General features: G+C 41.5%; 1 protein-coding gene across 7 annotated transcripts in view; it reads left to right on the top strand.

Moving 5' to 3' along the window:
• The window catches only part of LOC117096171, a 70,197-nt gene that overhangs the window by 1,154 nt on the left and 55,517 nt on the right, over positions 1–13,526 (top strand). The gene's annotated exons all lie outside the window — the stretch shown is intronic.

The following is a 13,526-nucleotide window of genomic DNA, read 5'->3' as shown; positions in this document are numbered from 1 at the left end:
ATCTCAGTTATTTTCTGCCCTGGTAACTGAGGGAGCAGTTGGGGGTGTGGCTCCTTAGATCCTTTCCCACCTGTTTAGGTAGATATTTCATATCCTGTGGAGCTTTCCAAAGGTTCCTGGAGTCCCATGAACCTCCCCAATGGGATTTCCCAAGAGAGTAGATGAAAGAGTAAGCCACTTGAAACCTGCTCTTATTTTGTTTCTGCAGGAAAGAAAAAAAAACTATTCAAGCTGGCGAGAACATGAGTTCAGAACATAATGACTAAAACTGAAATTTGGGCTGAAATATTCCTTTAGTGCAAGTTTTCTCAACCTTCCCCCCACCCCCACCATCATAACAACCAAAAATGTCTCTAGACTTTGCCAAATGTCCCATGGGGTGTGCAAAATTGCCCTCTGTCGAGAACTACTGCGTTCACTCTATACTTTCTGGAAGTAACTGCTTTTTAAGCTCCAACCACACAGATGGTCTGTCTGCACCAGCCCTTCTCAGCCTCTGCATTTACCAGCCTCTCTGGCTGGATCACTAGGCCCTCTGTGCTGGCTGTTCTAATTTTCTTCTGCCTTCAGGTCTGAGCTCAGTCAACTACTACCATATCCAAAGACTTACCCCTCTCTGCTCTATACTAATGGCAGTCCACCCCACCAGCAAACACAGTTATTTGTTATTCTGTTTCTTTCATAGAATTTCTCTCAATCTAAATTTTTTTTTTTTTTTGAGACAGAATCTCACTCTGTCACCCAAGCTGGAGTGCAGTGGCGTGATCTTGGCTCACTGCAACCTCTACCTCCTGGGCTCAAGTGATTCTCCTGCCTCAGCCACCTAAGTAGCTGGGGTTACAGGCATGTGTCACCATGCCTGGCTGATTTTTGTATTTTTAGTAGAGATAGGGTTTCACCATGTTGGCCAGGCTGGTCTTGAACTCCTGACCTCAAGCGATCCACCCACCTCAACCTCCCAAAGTGCTGGGATTACAGGCTTGAGCCCCCAAGCCTGGCCCTGGATTTCATTTCTTTGATAACCTGTTTTGTTTTTTTCTCTATCACCTAGAATAAGTAGATAAGTGTCATCAGAGGCCTAATATGGCTGAGTCGGCACTCGATAGACACAGTGGGTACTCAATAGACATTGGTGGACTGAAATTATAAATTACCCTGTCTTCCTCCTAAGAGCTTCTGTGGAGTTTCTCTTACTCCTTTCCTTCCTCATCATTTGGCAGGCTCCTTGTGACCAAAGGAATGGATTAGTAAGCCCCTGTGCCTGGCCCTGTGCTAGGAGCTGTTGGGTAAAGCCTTCACCTTTCCCGCTGGCTTATCAATTCCTTGAGGGCAAGAGCTGTTATTTTTACTTCTTTCATTATGTTCATTGAAGGTATTCAAATAGATACCTGAATTAACTGTTCCTCAGTGAACACGGAAGGTATTCAAATAGTTGAATGAACGAATCAGTTACTTAAGGAACAACATTAGGTAATTAAAAATTGATAGTGTTACAGGGGGCTTTAGAAATCCTCCAAGTTGAGTCCTTTACAGATGAGAGTATAAGTAATTTGCTCAAGGTCCCTAAGCTTCTTAAGAGGCTGGGTCACACATACAACCCATGGTCGCACACCTCTTATTTCAAGACTCTTCTTGTCTCCAGTCAGGCTAGTTTCTGATTACTTTTCTGTGAACCTGACTTACAACTCAGACACAGAAGTCCCAAGCCAAAAAATTGCTTCTTGTCAACTAAAAAGGCTTTGAGCCTGTGCTTTTTCATCTTGATTAAATCCAACCCTGGGGATAATGGCGTAATGAACTCAAAAGTGCTATATGATATTCAAACAACTCTCCAGCTTCCTTTGTACCTTTCAGTGATAAGAGACTGGGAATTGTCCCTGTCAAAGCATTTTGTTTGTTTTGCAAGGAGAAAATGTGCATTGTGGTAGAACTTGATCTGGTAGAAATTTCCAAATAACCAGAATTTTGACAAAGGTCAAAAGTCTCCAGCTGAGGTTTTGCCAAACCCCAGTAGTAAAATAACACATGACACAGGTGAAAATAGAGGGAGAATCTTATTTGAGATGACTTTCATTGGCTAAATTTGACCTTTCTCTCTTTAGACACATTTACGTCACCTGACTCTGTACCTGAAACAGTTTTACCAATCAGTCTGTAGTTTGACTCTTGTTTTTTGAGGGCTAAGGACCATTTTTCCTAATTAGTTAAAAAGAATTCAGGGTTTCTTATTTGTTCTTCTTGATCATTTCATATAGGCAGCACCTGGTTAGGGGAGTCTTGGTGTCATGCTTTCAGCTTTTAGACCCTTATAGTTTATTCTGAGGCATCTTACAGCACACTGTGTCATAGGAAGCAGAGCTTTTTTTGGCGGGGGGACAGAGTCTCACTCTGTCGCCCAGGCTGGAGTGCAGTGGCGCAATCCCAGCTCACTGCAACCCTCCGCCTCCCGGGTTCAAGCTATTCCCCTGCCTTAGCCTCCTGAATAGCTGGGATTACAGGCATGCGCCACCACACCCAGCTAATTTTTGTATGTTTAGTAGAGAGGGGGTTTCACCATGTTGGCCAGGCTGATCTCGAAATCCTGACCTCAAGTGATCTGCCCACCTCAGCCTCCCAAAGCGCTGGGTTTACAGGCGTGAGCCACTGCACCTGGCCAGCAGAGCTATCTTTTGCCTACCTAAAATGATTGGAACTCTGCTCTTCAAGTTCAGTTTAACCTTGGAAATCTTCCCCAAAAGATGGTTTATTGGAGAGTTATCAAAATAGACATATTGAATATAAAAATATCTTCTCAGGAGGATATCTCCTATTAGATGTGTCTCCCTCTTCAAGGTGCAATATCATGATACCAAATATAGGGAAAAAGATTGGGATGGAGGGAGCAGCTAAGTAGGAAAGGTAGTTTCTTTATTTTTTTTATTTTTATTTTTATTTTTTTGAGATGGAGTCTCGCTCTGTCTCCCAGGCTGGAGTGCAGTGGCCGGATCTCAGCTCACTGCAAGCTCCGCCTCCCGGGTTTAGGCCATTCTCCTGCCTCAGCCTCCCAAGTAGCTGGGACTACAGGCACCCGCTATCTCGCCCAGCTAGTTTTTTGTATTTTTTAGTAGAGACAGGGTTTCACCGGGTTAGCCAGGATGGTCTCGATCTCCTGACCTCGTGATCCGCCCGTCTCGGCCTCCCAAAGTGCTGGGATTACAGGCTTCAGCCACCATGCCCGGCCAAGTTTCTTTGTTTTCAACATTTATTAGAACTCTGAAAACATAATGTCCAGTTATGAAGTTGACACCACCACATTCATTCATCAAGCATTTATTTTGTACCATTAATAAAGCACTCTACTTTGCACTGCAGAGATCACAGAGGTAATGACTTGGTCCCTGAACTGTGAATTTTACAGTTTAGTGAGAGAGGGAGATCTGTGATACTAATGGAGGTATAAAGTATACGATAGAATGTAGAGAGGAAGCTATACATTCTGAATTGGGAATCAAGACACCTTTACAAAGGAGGTGACATTTTTAGGACGAGAGCATGTGTATCTCATTTTCTTTACTTGTTCTTTGGCAATGGTTAGAATACCTCAAACCAATAAAAGCAGACATTTTGCCCACCACTTTAGAACCAGGAGAGAAAAGGAGGTGTAAGATCCTTTCTTTCCACTCCTGGCAGCAACATGCTCCCGAAAGCTAAATGTTGCTTTTGCAATTCCAAGTGTCTCACTTACGGTTAAGAGAAAAGCTGAGTAGAGAGAGTCCTCCCTCATCTTTGTCCCCTTCCTCAGTAAGGTTAAGTTAAATGTGGCTTTTTCTTTTCAGCTGCCTTATTTCAAGCGCTCATTTCTATGTTGGGATGTCATTTTATTCTGGTTTCCATTGCAGCATGCAGTAGCCATGTGATTGCCAGGAGTGGTCAGTGGTGCTTATAAATGTACTTATGAACGTGACTCTGAAATTCTAGAATTTTAAGCATCACTGAGAAAAGAGAAGCAAAATGATTTAGAGAACTGTAGTTTTGATTCAAGCCTTTGCATGTGAACTGACTATATTGCTAGCTTATTTGGGCTATTTTGTAGAAAGAAAGGCAAAGGTAAAGAGTTCCCAACCTGGCTGTAGCTTCTGAACTTTATCCATCTGTTGGCAGCCAAGGAGAAAGCAGTCAATATGAAATAAGTCCCCAACTATAAGGTCTAAACATAACTCCTAAAATATAATTCCATGTGTAGGTGGCAATTTATTATGGCCTTCATCCTCACTCAGAGCTGCATATCAATTTCTGCCTCCTTCAAATGAATCTGTTCGGACTGGCAGAAGGATCTCCATGAGGGTTATGAGTTTCTGGGGAAAGCCTAGGGTTTAATGAACTAGAACAGGAAATGGCGGGGCTGTGACAAGCTGCTGCCTGCTTGAGTGCCTAGACTAAGAAATGATGTTGAGAAAGATATTGAATTCTCAAGCATTATGGAAATGTTCTATTTAGCTACTTGGTTCTGTCTTCTGAATGTGAAGTTTTGTTGACGTGTAAAATGATGTTATTCCCCTTAATGATTATCACTTAATAGAAGTTTCGAATGAAATCGACTTTAAACTAGTTTTCCATGATTGCTACTTGGTACATCTGCACAGAGATCTAGATGAGGTGATGTACAAAATGCTCCACACTATTGACAGCCTAACATTTGAGGGCCTTTATTTTCTACACTTCCTGGTGCTTGGGAAATGACGGTTACCTAAAAAATGGTTTAGAATTCCTATACGACCATATTGCAGGCTCAGCCCCATGAGGGGCTTGTTTTTCTTCCCTTAGTTGATACTAACTTTGTGATACATTAAATTTGGAAATACTAATGATCTCTGATTGCAAAGGTCCCAAATTTAAGATCAGAATACTTACTATCTTTGCATAAACTGAACACAATAATATAAGAAATCTGAGGCAGACTTTTCTTACACCTCTTCTCATTAAACTAACAAACAAAGGCCAATTTCTTGCTGCCAAAAGAAAGGTTAAACATCTGGAAAGTGTAAGACATCACAGGAAAATTACCTACCTAGCTCTAAAAATGGAAGGGAGAAAGAGACTTGGAAGAAGGCCTCCTTTACAGGTTTGCTAGAACTTACATCTAAGAAAACTGTCTTCCTCCCAAAAAGCCAGATTTCTGTGGAAACCATGTTCTTAAACGTGCCAGGGACTACGTTAACCTCAGTCACATTAATGCACAGCACAAAAAGATTTACTGTTTTAAGAGGCATTGGGGGCTGGGTGCAGTGGCTCATGCCTGTAATCCCAGTACTTTGGGAGGGTGTGGAGGGAGGATTGCTTGAGCCCAGGAGTTTGAGACCAGCCTGGGAAACATGGTGAAACCCCGTCTCTATAAAAAATACAAAAATTAGCTGGGCATCGTGGCATGAACCTGTAGTCCCAGCTACTCAGAAGGCTGAGGTAAAAGGATTGATTGAGCCCAGGAGGTTGAGGCTGCAGTGAGCTGTGATCGTGCCACTGCACTCCAGCCTGGGCAACAGAGCAAAACCTTGTCTCTTTAAAAAAAAGTGTTTTTTAATTAAACATATAGATCAAATTCACCACTTTAAAATATACAAATCAGCATATTTTAGTATATTCACAAAGTTGTGCAACCATCACCACTATCTAATTCCAGAACACTTGCATCACCCCAAAAAGAAGCCCCGTGCTTATTAGCAGTCATTCCCCCATTCCTTCCTCCCTATTCCTTGTCAACCATTAATCTACTTTCTGTCTCTATGGATTTGTCTGTTCTGGATATTTCATATAAATGAAATCATACACTATGGCCTTTTGTGTCTGGCTTCTTTCACTTAATAACTAAAGTATAATCACTCATATTGTGGCATGTATTCCTTTTTATGGCTAAAAAGTACTCCATGTTTACCACATTTTGTACATCTATCCGTTGATGGACATTTAGGTTTTCACCTTTTTGTTGTGAAGAATAATACTTCTACGAACATTCATGTACAAAGTTATGTGTGGATATATGTTTGCATTTTTCTTGGATATATATCTAGGAGCAGAATTGCTGCATCACATGGTAACTCTATGTTTACCTTTTTGAGAAATGGCCAAACTCTTTCCAAAGCAACTACACTGTTTTACATTCACCAGCAACATATAAGGGGTTCCAATTTTCCCACATCTTTGCTTTGTCATTTTCCCCTTTTAAAAAAAGTTATAGGTTGGGCATGGTGGCTCACACCTGTAATCCCTGCACTTTGTGAGGCCAAGGTTGGTGGATCACCTGAGGTCAGGAGTTTGAGACCAGCCCGGCCAACCTGCCCCATCTCTACTAAAAATACAAAAATTAGCCGAGTGTGATGGCGGACACCTGTAATCCCAGCTCCTTGGGAGGCTGAGGCAGGAGAATCGCTTGAACCTGGGAGGCAGAGGTTACAGTTAGCCGAGTTTGCGCCACTGCACTCTAGCCTGGGTGACAGAGACTCCATCTCAAAAAAATAGCCATGCTACCCGGTGTGAAATGATATCTCATTGTGGTTTTGATTGGCATTTTCCTAATGACTAATGATGTTGAACATCTTTTCATTTGCTTCTTGGCCATTTTGAAATTCAAGAAGTGTATCTTTTGACTTGTTTCTTTTTCAAGATTGTTTTGGCTATTCTGAGTCCCTTGCATTTCCATTTGAATTTTAGGATCAGCTTGTTACTTCCTGCCAAAAAAGCAACTGAGATTTTGATAGGGATTACATTGAATCTGTAGATCAATTTGGGGAGTATTGCTATCTGAATAATATTGTTTTTCAATCCACAAATATGGATATATTTCCATTTATATAGGTTTTCTTTAATTCATTTCAACAATGTTTATAGTTTTCAGTGTACAAGTCTTACACTTCTTTGGTTAAATTTATTCCTAAGATTTTTATTTTCTTTTATGCTTATATTAGTTTGCTTGGGCTGCAATAACAGAATACCACAAATGGTGTAGCTTAAACAATGGAAACTGATCTTCCTACAGTTCTAGAGGCTGGAAGTCCAAGATTAAGGTGCCAGCAGAGTTGGTTTGGGTGAGGCCTCGCTTCCTGGCTTGCGACTGCCTCCTTCTTGCTGTGTCTTCACATAGTCTTTCTCTGTGCAAATGTGTAGAGAGAGATGTCTTTGATGTCTCTTTGTCTTGTTATAAGGGCACCAGTCCCCTTGGATTAGTACTCCACCCTTATGACCTCATTTACCCTTAATTACCTCCTTAAAGGTCCTGTCTCCAAGTATAGTAACATTGGAGGTTAGGGCATCAGCATATGAATTGGGGTGGAGGAGGGCATAATTCAGTCCTTAACAATGCTATTATACATGGAATTGTTTTCTTAATCTCATTTTGGGATTGTTCATTGCTAGTGTATAGAAAAATAATTGCTTTTTGTATATTAATTTTGGATCCTGTATCCTTACTGAACTTGTATTAGTTCTCACTGATTTTTTGTGAATTTTCTATAGACAAGATTTTGTCATCTGCAAATAAAGATAGTTTTAATTCTTCCTTTCAAATCTGGGTGCTGCTTATTTATGCCTGGCTAATTTTGTGTTTTTAGTAGAGACACGGTTTCTCCATGTTGGCCAGGCTGGTCTTGAAACCCCGACCTCAGGTGATCCACCCGCCTCGGCCTCCCAAAGTGCTGGGATTACAGGCATGAGCCACCGCACCCGGCTGGAATGCTTTTTTTTTTTTTATCATAAAAAGATATTGGATTTTGACCAGGCACAGTGGCTCACACCTGTAATCCCAGCACTTTGGGAGACCAAGACAGGCAGATCACCTGAAGTCAGAAGTTCAAGACCAGCCTGGCCAACATGGTGAAACCCCTTCTCTGCTAAAAATATATAAATCAGCCGGGCGTGGTGGCAGGTGCCTATAATCCCAGCTACTCATGAGGCTGAGGCAGGAGAATCGCTGGAACCTGGGAGGCAGAGGTTGCAGTGAACAGAGATCGTGCCACTCCAGCCTGGGTGACAGAGCGAGACTCCATCTTAAAAAAAAGAAAAAGATACTGGATTTTGTTTAATGCTTTTTCTACATCTATTGATCATGTGAGTTTTATCCTTTATTCTTTCAATATGGTATGTTAAATTGATTTTTATATATTTAATCAACCTTGCAATCCTGGGAGAAATCCCATGTGGTTTGTGGTGTATATTCCTTTTTATATGTGGTTGCATTTAGTTTGCCACTATTTGGGTGGAGTGTTGTGTCTATATTCATAAGGGATATTGATTTGTAGTGTTCTTGTGATGTTCTTTCATCTGGTTTTGGTATACCAGTCTCATAGAAGGCGTTGGGAAGTGTTTTCTCCCCTTTTATTTTTTGGTAAGAGTGTGAATTCTTCTTTATATGTCTGGTAGAATTCACCAGTGAAGCCATCTGGTCCTGGGCTTTTCTTTGTGGAAGGTTTATGTGTGTGTGTGTGTGTGTGTGTGTGTAACTACTAATGCAATCTCTGCTTATTATAAGCCTATTCAGGTTATCTATATTTTCTTGAATCATCCAGTAGTTTGTGTCTTTATAGGAATTTGTCCATTCCATCTAGGTTACCTAACTTGTTGGCATACAGTTTTGCTTTTTTTTTTTCTTTTTGAGACGGAGTTTTGCTCTATCACCCAGGCTGGAGTTCTGTGGTGTGATCTCGGTTCACTGCAACCTCTGCCTTCCAGTTCAAGCAATTCTCAAGCCTCAGCCTCCCAATTAGCAGGGACTGGCAGGCATGCACCACCAAGCCTGGCTAATTTTTTTTTCTTTTTTTTGTATTTTTGGTAAAGACAGGGTTTCGCCATGCTGCCCAGGCTGGTCTCAAACTCCTAGCCTCAAGTGACCCTTGGCCCCCCAAAGTGCTGGGATTACAGGCATGAGCCACTGCCCCTGGCTGGCAGACAATTATTTATAAAATTCTCTTATAATCCCTTTTATTTCTGTAAGGTTGGTAATAATGTACCTCTTTCAATCCTAATTTTAGTAACTTCAGTCAATTTTTTTCTTAGTCTGCCTTGCTAAAGATTTGTCAATTTTGTTTTTTTTTTTTTTTTCCAGGAAACAACTTTTGGTTTTATTGATTTTCTCTATTGTTTTTCTATTCTCAATTTTGTTTGTTTCTACTCTAATCTGTATTATTCCCTTCCTTCTACTTGCTTAGCATTTCGTTTTCTCTTCTTTTTGAGTTTCTGAAAATGTAAGATTAAGTAATTTATTTCAGGTCTTTATTTAATGTAGCATTTACAGCTATAAATTTCCCACTTAGGTGTGCTTTAGCTGCATCTCATAAATTTTACTACATTGTTTTTGGTGGGGTTTTTTTGTTTTGTTTTGTTTTTGCTTTTTTGAGATGGAGTCTTGCCCTGTCACCCAGGCTGGAGTGCAGTGGCGCGATCTCAGCTAACTGCAACCTCCACCTCCCAGGTTCAAGCAATTCTCATGCCTCAGCCTCCCAAGTAGCCGGGATTACAGGTGCATGCCACCACACCCAGCTAATTTTTGTATTTTAGTAGAAATGGGGTTTAACCATATTGGACAGGCTGATCTCGAGCTCATGACCTCAGGTGATCTACCTGCTTCGGCCTCCCAAAGTGCTGGGATTACAGGTCTGAGCCACTGTACCCAGCCCTAATTTTGCTACATTGTGTTTTTGTTTTCATTCACTTCAAAGTATTTTCTAGTATCTCTTGTGATTTCTTCTTTGACCTAATAGGTATTTTGGAGCGTGTTGTGTGGTTTCCACATATTTGTAAATTTCCCAAATTTCCTTCAGTTGTTGATTTATTCTGATATTGCTTGTGGTGAGACAATATACATTGTATGATTTCAATCCTGTTAAATTTATTGACACTTGTTTTATAGCCTAACATGGTCTATTCTGGAGACTTTTCCATGTGCACTTGAGAAGAATGTATATTCTGCTGGTTTGGGGTGGAAAGTTCTATTGATATTCCTTAGATCTAGTTGGTTTGTAATGTTGTTCAAGTCTTCTATTTCCTTGTTGGTATTCCGTCTAGTCGTTCTACCTATTTTTGAGAGGGAAGTATTATTTCTCTAATTAGTACTGTTGGATTATTTATTTCTCCCCTTATTTATTTTTTGCTTCATGTATTTTGAGGTTCTTGTTGTTAGGTGGATATTTGTTTATAATTGTTGTATCTTCCTTTTTGTTATTGTTGTTCTGTTGCCCAGGCTGGAGTGCAGTGGTGTGATCTTGGCTCACTGCAACCTCCAACTCCCAGGTTCAAGTGATTCTCCTGCCTCAGCCTCCTGAATAGCTGGGATTATAAGCACCCCATACCATGCCCAGCTAATTTTTGTATTTTTAGTAGAGACAGGATTTCACCATGTTGGCCAGGTTGGTCTTGAACTCCTGACCTCAAGTGATCCACCTGCCTCGGCCTCCTAAAGTGCTGGGATTATAGGCATGAGCCACTGTGCCCAGCCTGTATCTTCTTGATGGACTGACTTTTAAAATCATTATTAAATGTCCTTTTTTGTGTGTGTCTAGTAACACATTTTATCTTAAAGTCTATTTTTGTCGGATACAAGTATAGCTACTCCAGCTCTTTTCTTTGGCAATAATAAAAACACCAGATGAGCCAGGAGTGGTGACTCACTCCTGTAATCACAGAATTTTGGGAGGCTGAAGTGGGAGGATCTCTTGAGGCCAGAAGTTCAAGACCAGCGTGGCCAACAAAATGAGACCCTGTCTCTAAAGAAAAAAAATACTTGAAAATTAGCTGAGTTTGGTAGCCCGCACCTGTAGTCCCAGCTACTCAGGAGGCTGAGTTGGAAGGATCACTTCAGCCCAGGATTGTGAGGCTATGATTGTGATATTTCACTCTAGCCTGTATGACAGAGTGAGATCATGTCTCTTTTTTTTATTTTTTAATTTTTTTTAAAGGCGGGAGGCCGGGCGTGGTGGCTCAAGCCTGTAATCTCAGCACTTTGGGAGGCCGAGACGGGCGGATCACGAGGTCAGGAGATCGAGACCATCCTGGCTAACACGGTGAAACCCCGTCTCTACTAAAAATACAAAAACTAGCCGGGCGAGGTGGCGGGCGCCTGTAGTCCCAGCTACTCGAGAGGCTGAGGCAGGAGAATGGCGTAAACCGGGAGGCGGAGCTTGCAGTGAGCTGAGATCTGGCCACTGCACTCCAGTCCGGGCGACAGAGCGAGACTCTGCCTCAAAAAAAAAAAAAAAAGGCGGGGTAGGGAGAGAGATAAAGATCCCTTGAGCCCAAGAGTTCAAGACCAGCCTGGGCAATACAGATCCCATCTCTAAAAAAACTTCTTAAAATTAGCTGGGTGTGGTGGCATGTGCCTTTAGTCCCAACTACTTGGGAGGCTGAGGTAGGATTGCTTAAGCCCAAGAGTTCAAAGTTGCAGTGAGTTGTGATTACACCACTGCACCCAAGCTGGGCAACAGAGCAAGATTAAATCATCTCTAAAGACTAAAATAAATGAAGAGATATAGTTTATTTATATATATATAAAAATATAGTTGGATCATGTTGTTTTTATCCATTTTTCAGTATCTGCCTTTTGATTGAAGTGCTTAATCCATTTATGTTTACATTTAATGTAATTACTAACATGGTTAGATTTATGTCTGTCATTTTGCTCTTTGTTTTCTATATGTCTTATGTGTTTTTATTTCTTATTCCCTTACTGCTTTTTTTTGTAGATATTTTCCAATGTGCCATTTTAACTTCTTGTCATTTATTTTCCTGTATATTCTAAAGGTATTTTCTTTTTAGATTTATTTTATCTATTTATTTATATTTTTTATTTTTGAGACGTAGTCTGATTCTTTTGCCCAGGCTAGAGTGCAGTGGTATGATTTCAGCTCATTGCAGCTTCTGCCTCCCGGGTTCAAGTGATTCTGGTGCCTCGGCCTCCCAAGTAGCTGGGACTACAGGTGCACACTGCCATGCCTGGCTAGTTTTTGTATTTTTAGTAGAGACAGGGTTTTACCATGTTGGCCAGGCTGGTCTCAAACTCCTGACCTCTAGTGATTCACCTGCCTTGGCCTCCCAAAGTGCTGGGATTACAGGCATGAGCCACCACGCCCAACTGAAAATTTACTTTATTTTTATTTTTTATCTTATTTATTTATTTATTTATTTTGTGTGTGTGTGACAGAGTCTCGCTCTGTCGCCCAGGCTGGAGTGTGGTGGTACCATCTTGGCTCACTGCAACCTCTCCCTCCTGGATTCAAGCAGTTCTCCCGCCTCAGCCTCCTAAGTAGCTGGAATTACACGTGTGTCCCACCACACCAAGCTAATTTTGTATTTTTAGTAACAGCGGGGTTTCACCATGTTGGTCAGGCTGGTCTCAAACTCCTGACCTTCTGATCCACCTGCCTCGGGCTACTAAAGTGCTGGCATTACAGGCATGAGCCACTGCGCCGGGCAATTTATTTTATTTTTTGGAGACAAGGTCTTACTCTGTCACCCAGACTGGAGTGCAGTGGCTCAATCATAGCTCACTGCGGTCCTAAACTTTTGGGCTCAAGTGAGCCTCCCAACTAAGCCTCCTGAACAGCTGGGACTACAGGCATGCACCACCATGCCCAGCTAGTGTGTGTGTGTGTGTGTGTGTGTGTGTGTGTGTTTTGTAGAGATAGGTTTTCACCTTTCACCTTGTTGCCCAGGATTATCTCAAACCCCTGGGGTAAAGCCATTCACCTGTCTCGGCCTCCCAAAATGCTAGGATTATAGGTGTGAGACACCATGTCCAACCAGTTAACTTTATTTTTAAAAACTTTTGTAGAGATGGATCTTGCCATGTTGCCCAGGCTGGTCTCAAACTCCTGGCCTCATTAGCTGGGCACGGTCATGCTTGCTTGTAATCCCAGCTACTCAGGAGGCTGAGACAGGGGAATCATTTGAATCCAGGAGGCAGATGTTGCAGCGAGCCGAGATCACACCACTGCACTCCAGCCTGGGTGACAGAGCAAGACTCTGTCTCAAAAACAAAAAAAAACAAAAACAAAAACACTCCTAGCCTCAAGCAATCCTCCTGCTTCAGCCTCCCAAAATACTGGAATTACAGGCAAGAGCCACTGTACCTGGCCTAAAGTTATTTTCTTAGTGGTTTCCTAGTGATTGCAATTAACATCTTAATTTGTAGTAATCTATTTCAGATTAATACAATTTATTGAATGAATTTATTTTACAAAATGAATTTATTATAGAAAAACTGTTTCTATGTAGCGCCATTCCTTGTCCCTTTCTTTATCTTTTTTGTTTGTTTGTTTTTGGTTTTTTTTGAGATAAGGTCTCATTCTATGGCCCAGGTTAGAGTGCAGTAGCATGATCTCAGGTCACTGCAACCTCCATCTCCCAAATTCAAGTCATTCTCATGCTTCAGCCACCTGAGTAACTGGGATTTCAGGCATGTGCCACCACACTCAGCTAATTTTTGTTATTTTTAATAGAGACAGGGTGTCACCATGTTGCCCAGGCTGGTCTCAAACTCCTGAATTCAAGCAATCCTCCCACTTTGG

The sequence above is a fragment of the Trachypithecus francoisi genome, unplaced genomic scaffold (assembly GCF_009764315.1).
Source record: "Trachypithecus francoisi isolate TF-2019V2 unplaced genomic scaffold, Tfra_2.0 Lachesis_group14, whole genome shotgun sequence".
Classification (NCBI taxonomy): Eukaryota; Metazoa; Chordata; class Mammalia; order Primates; family Cercopithecidae; genus Trachypithecus; species Trachypithecus francoisi.
This window is presented reverse-complemented; position numbering and strand designations above follow the sequence as displayed.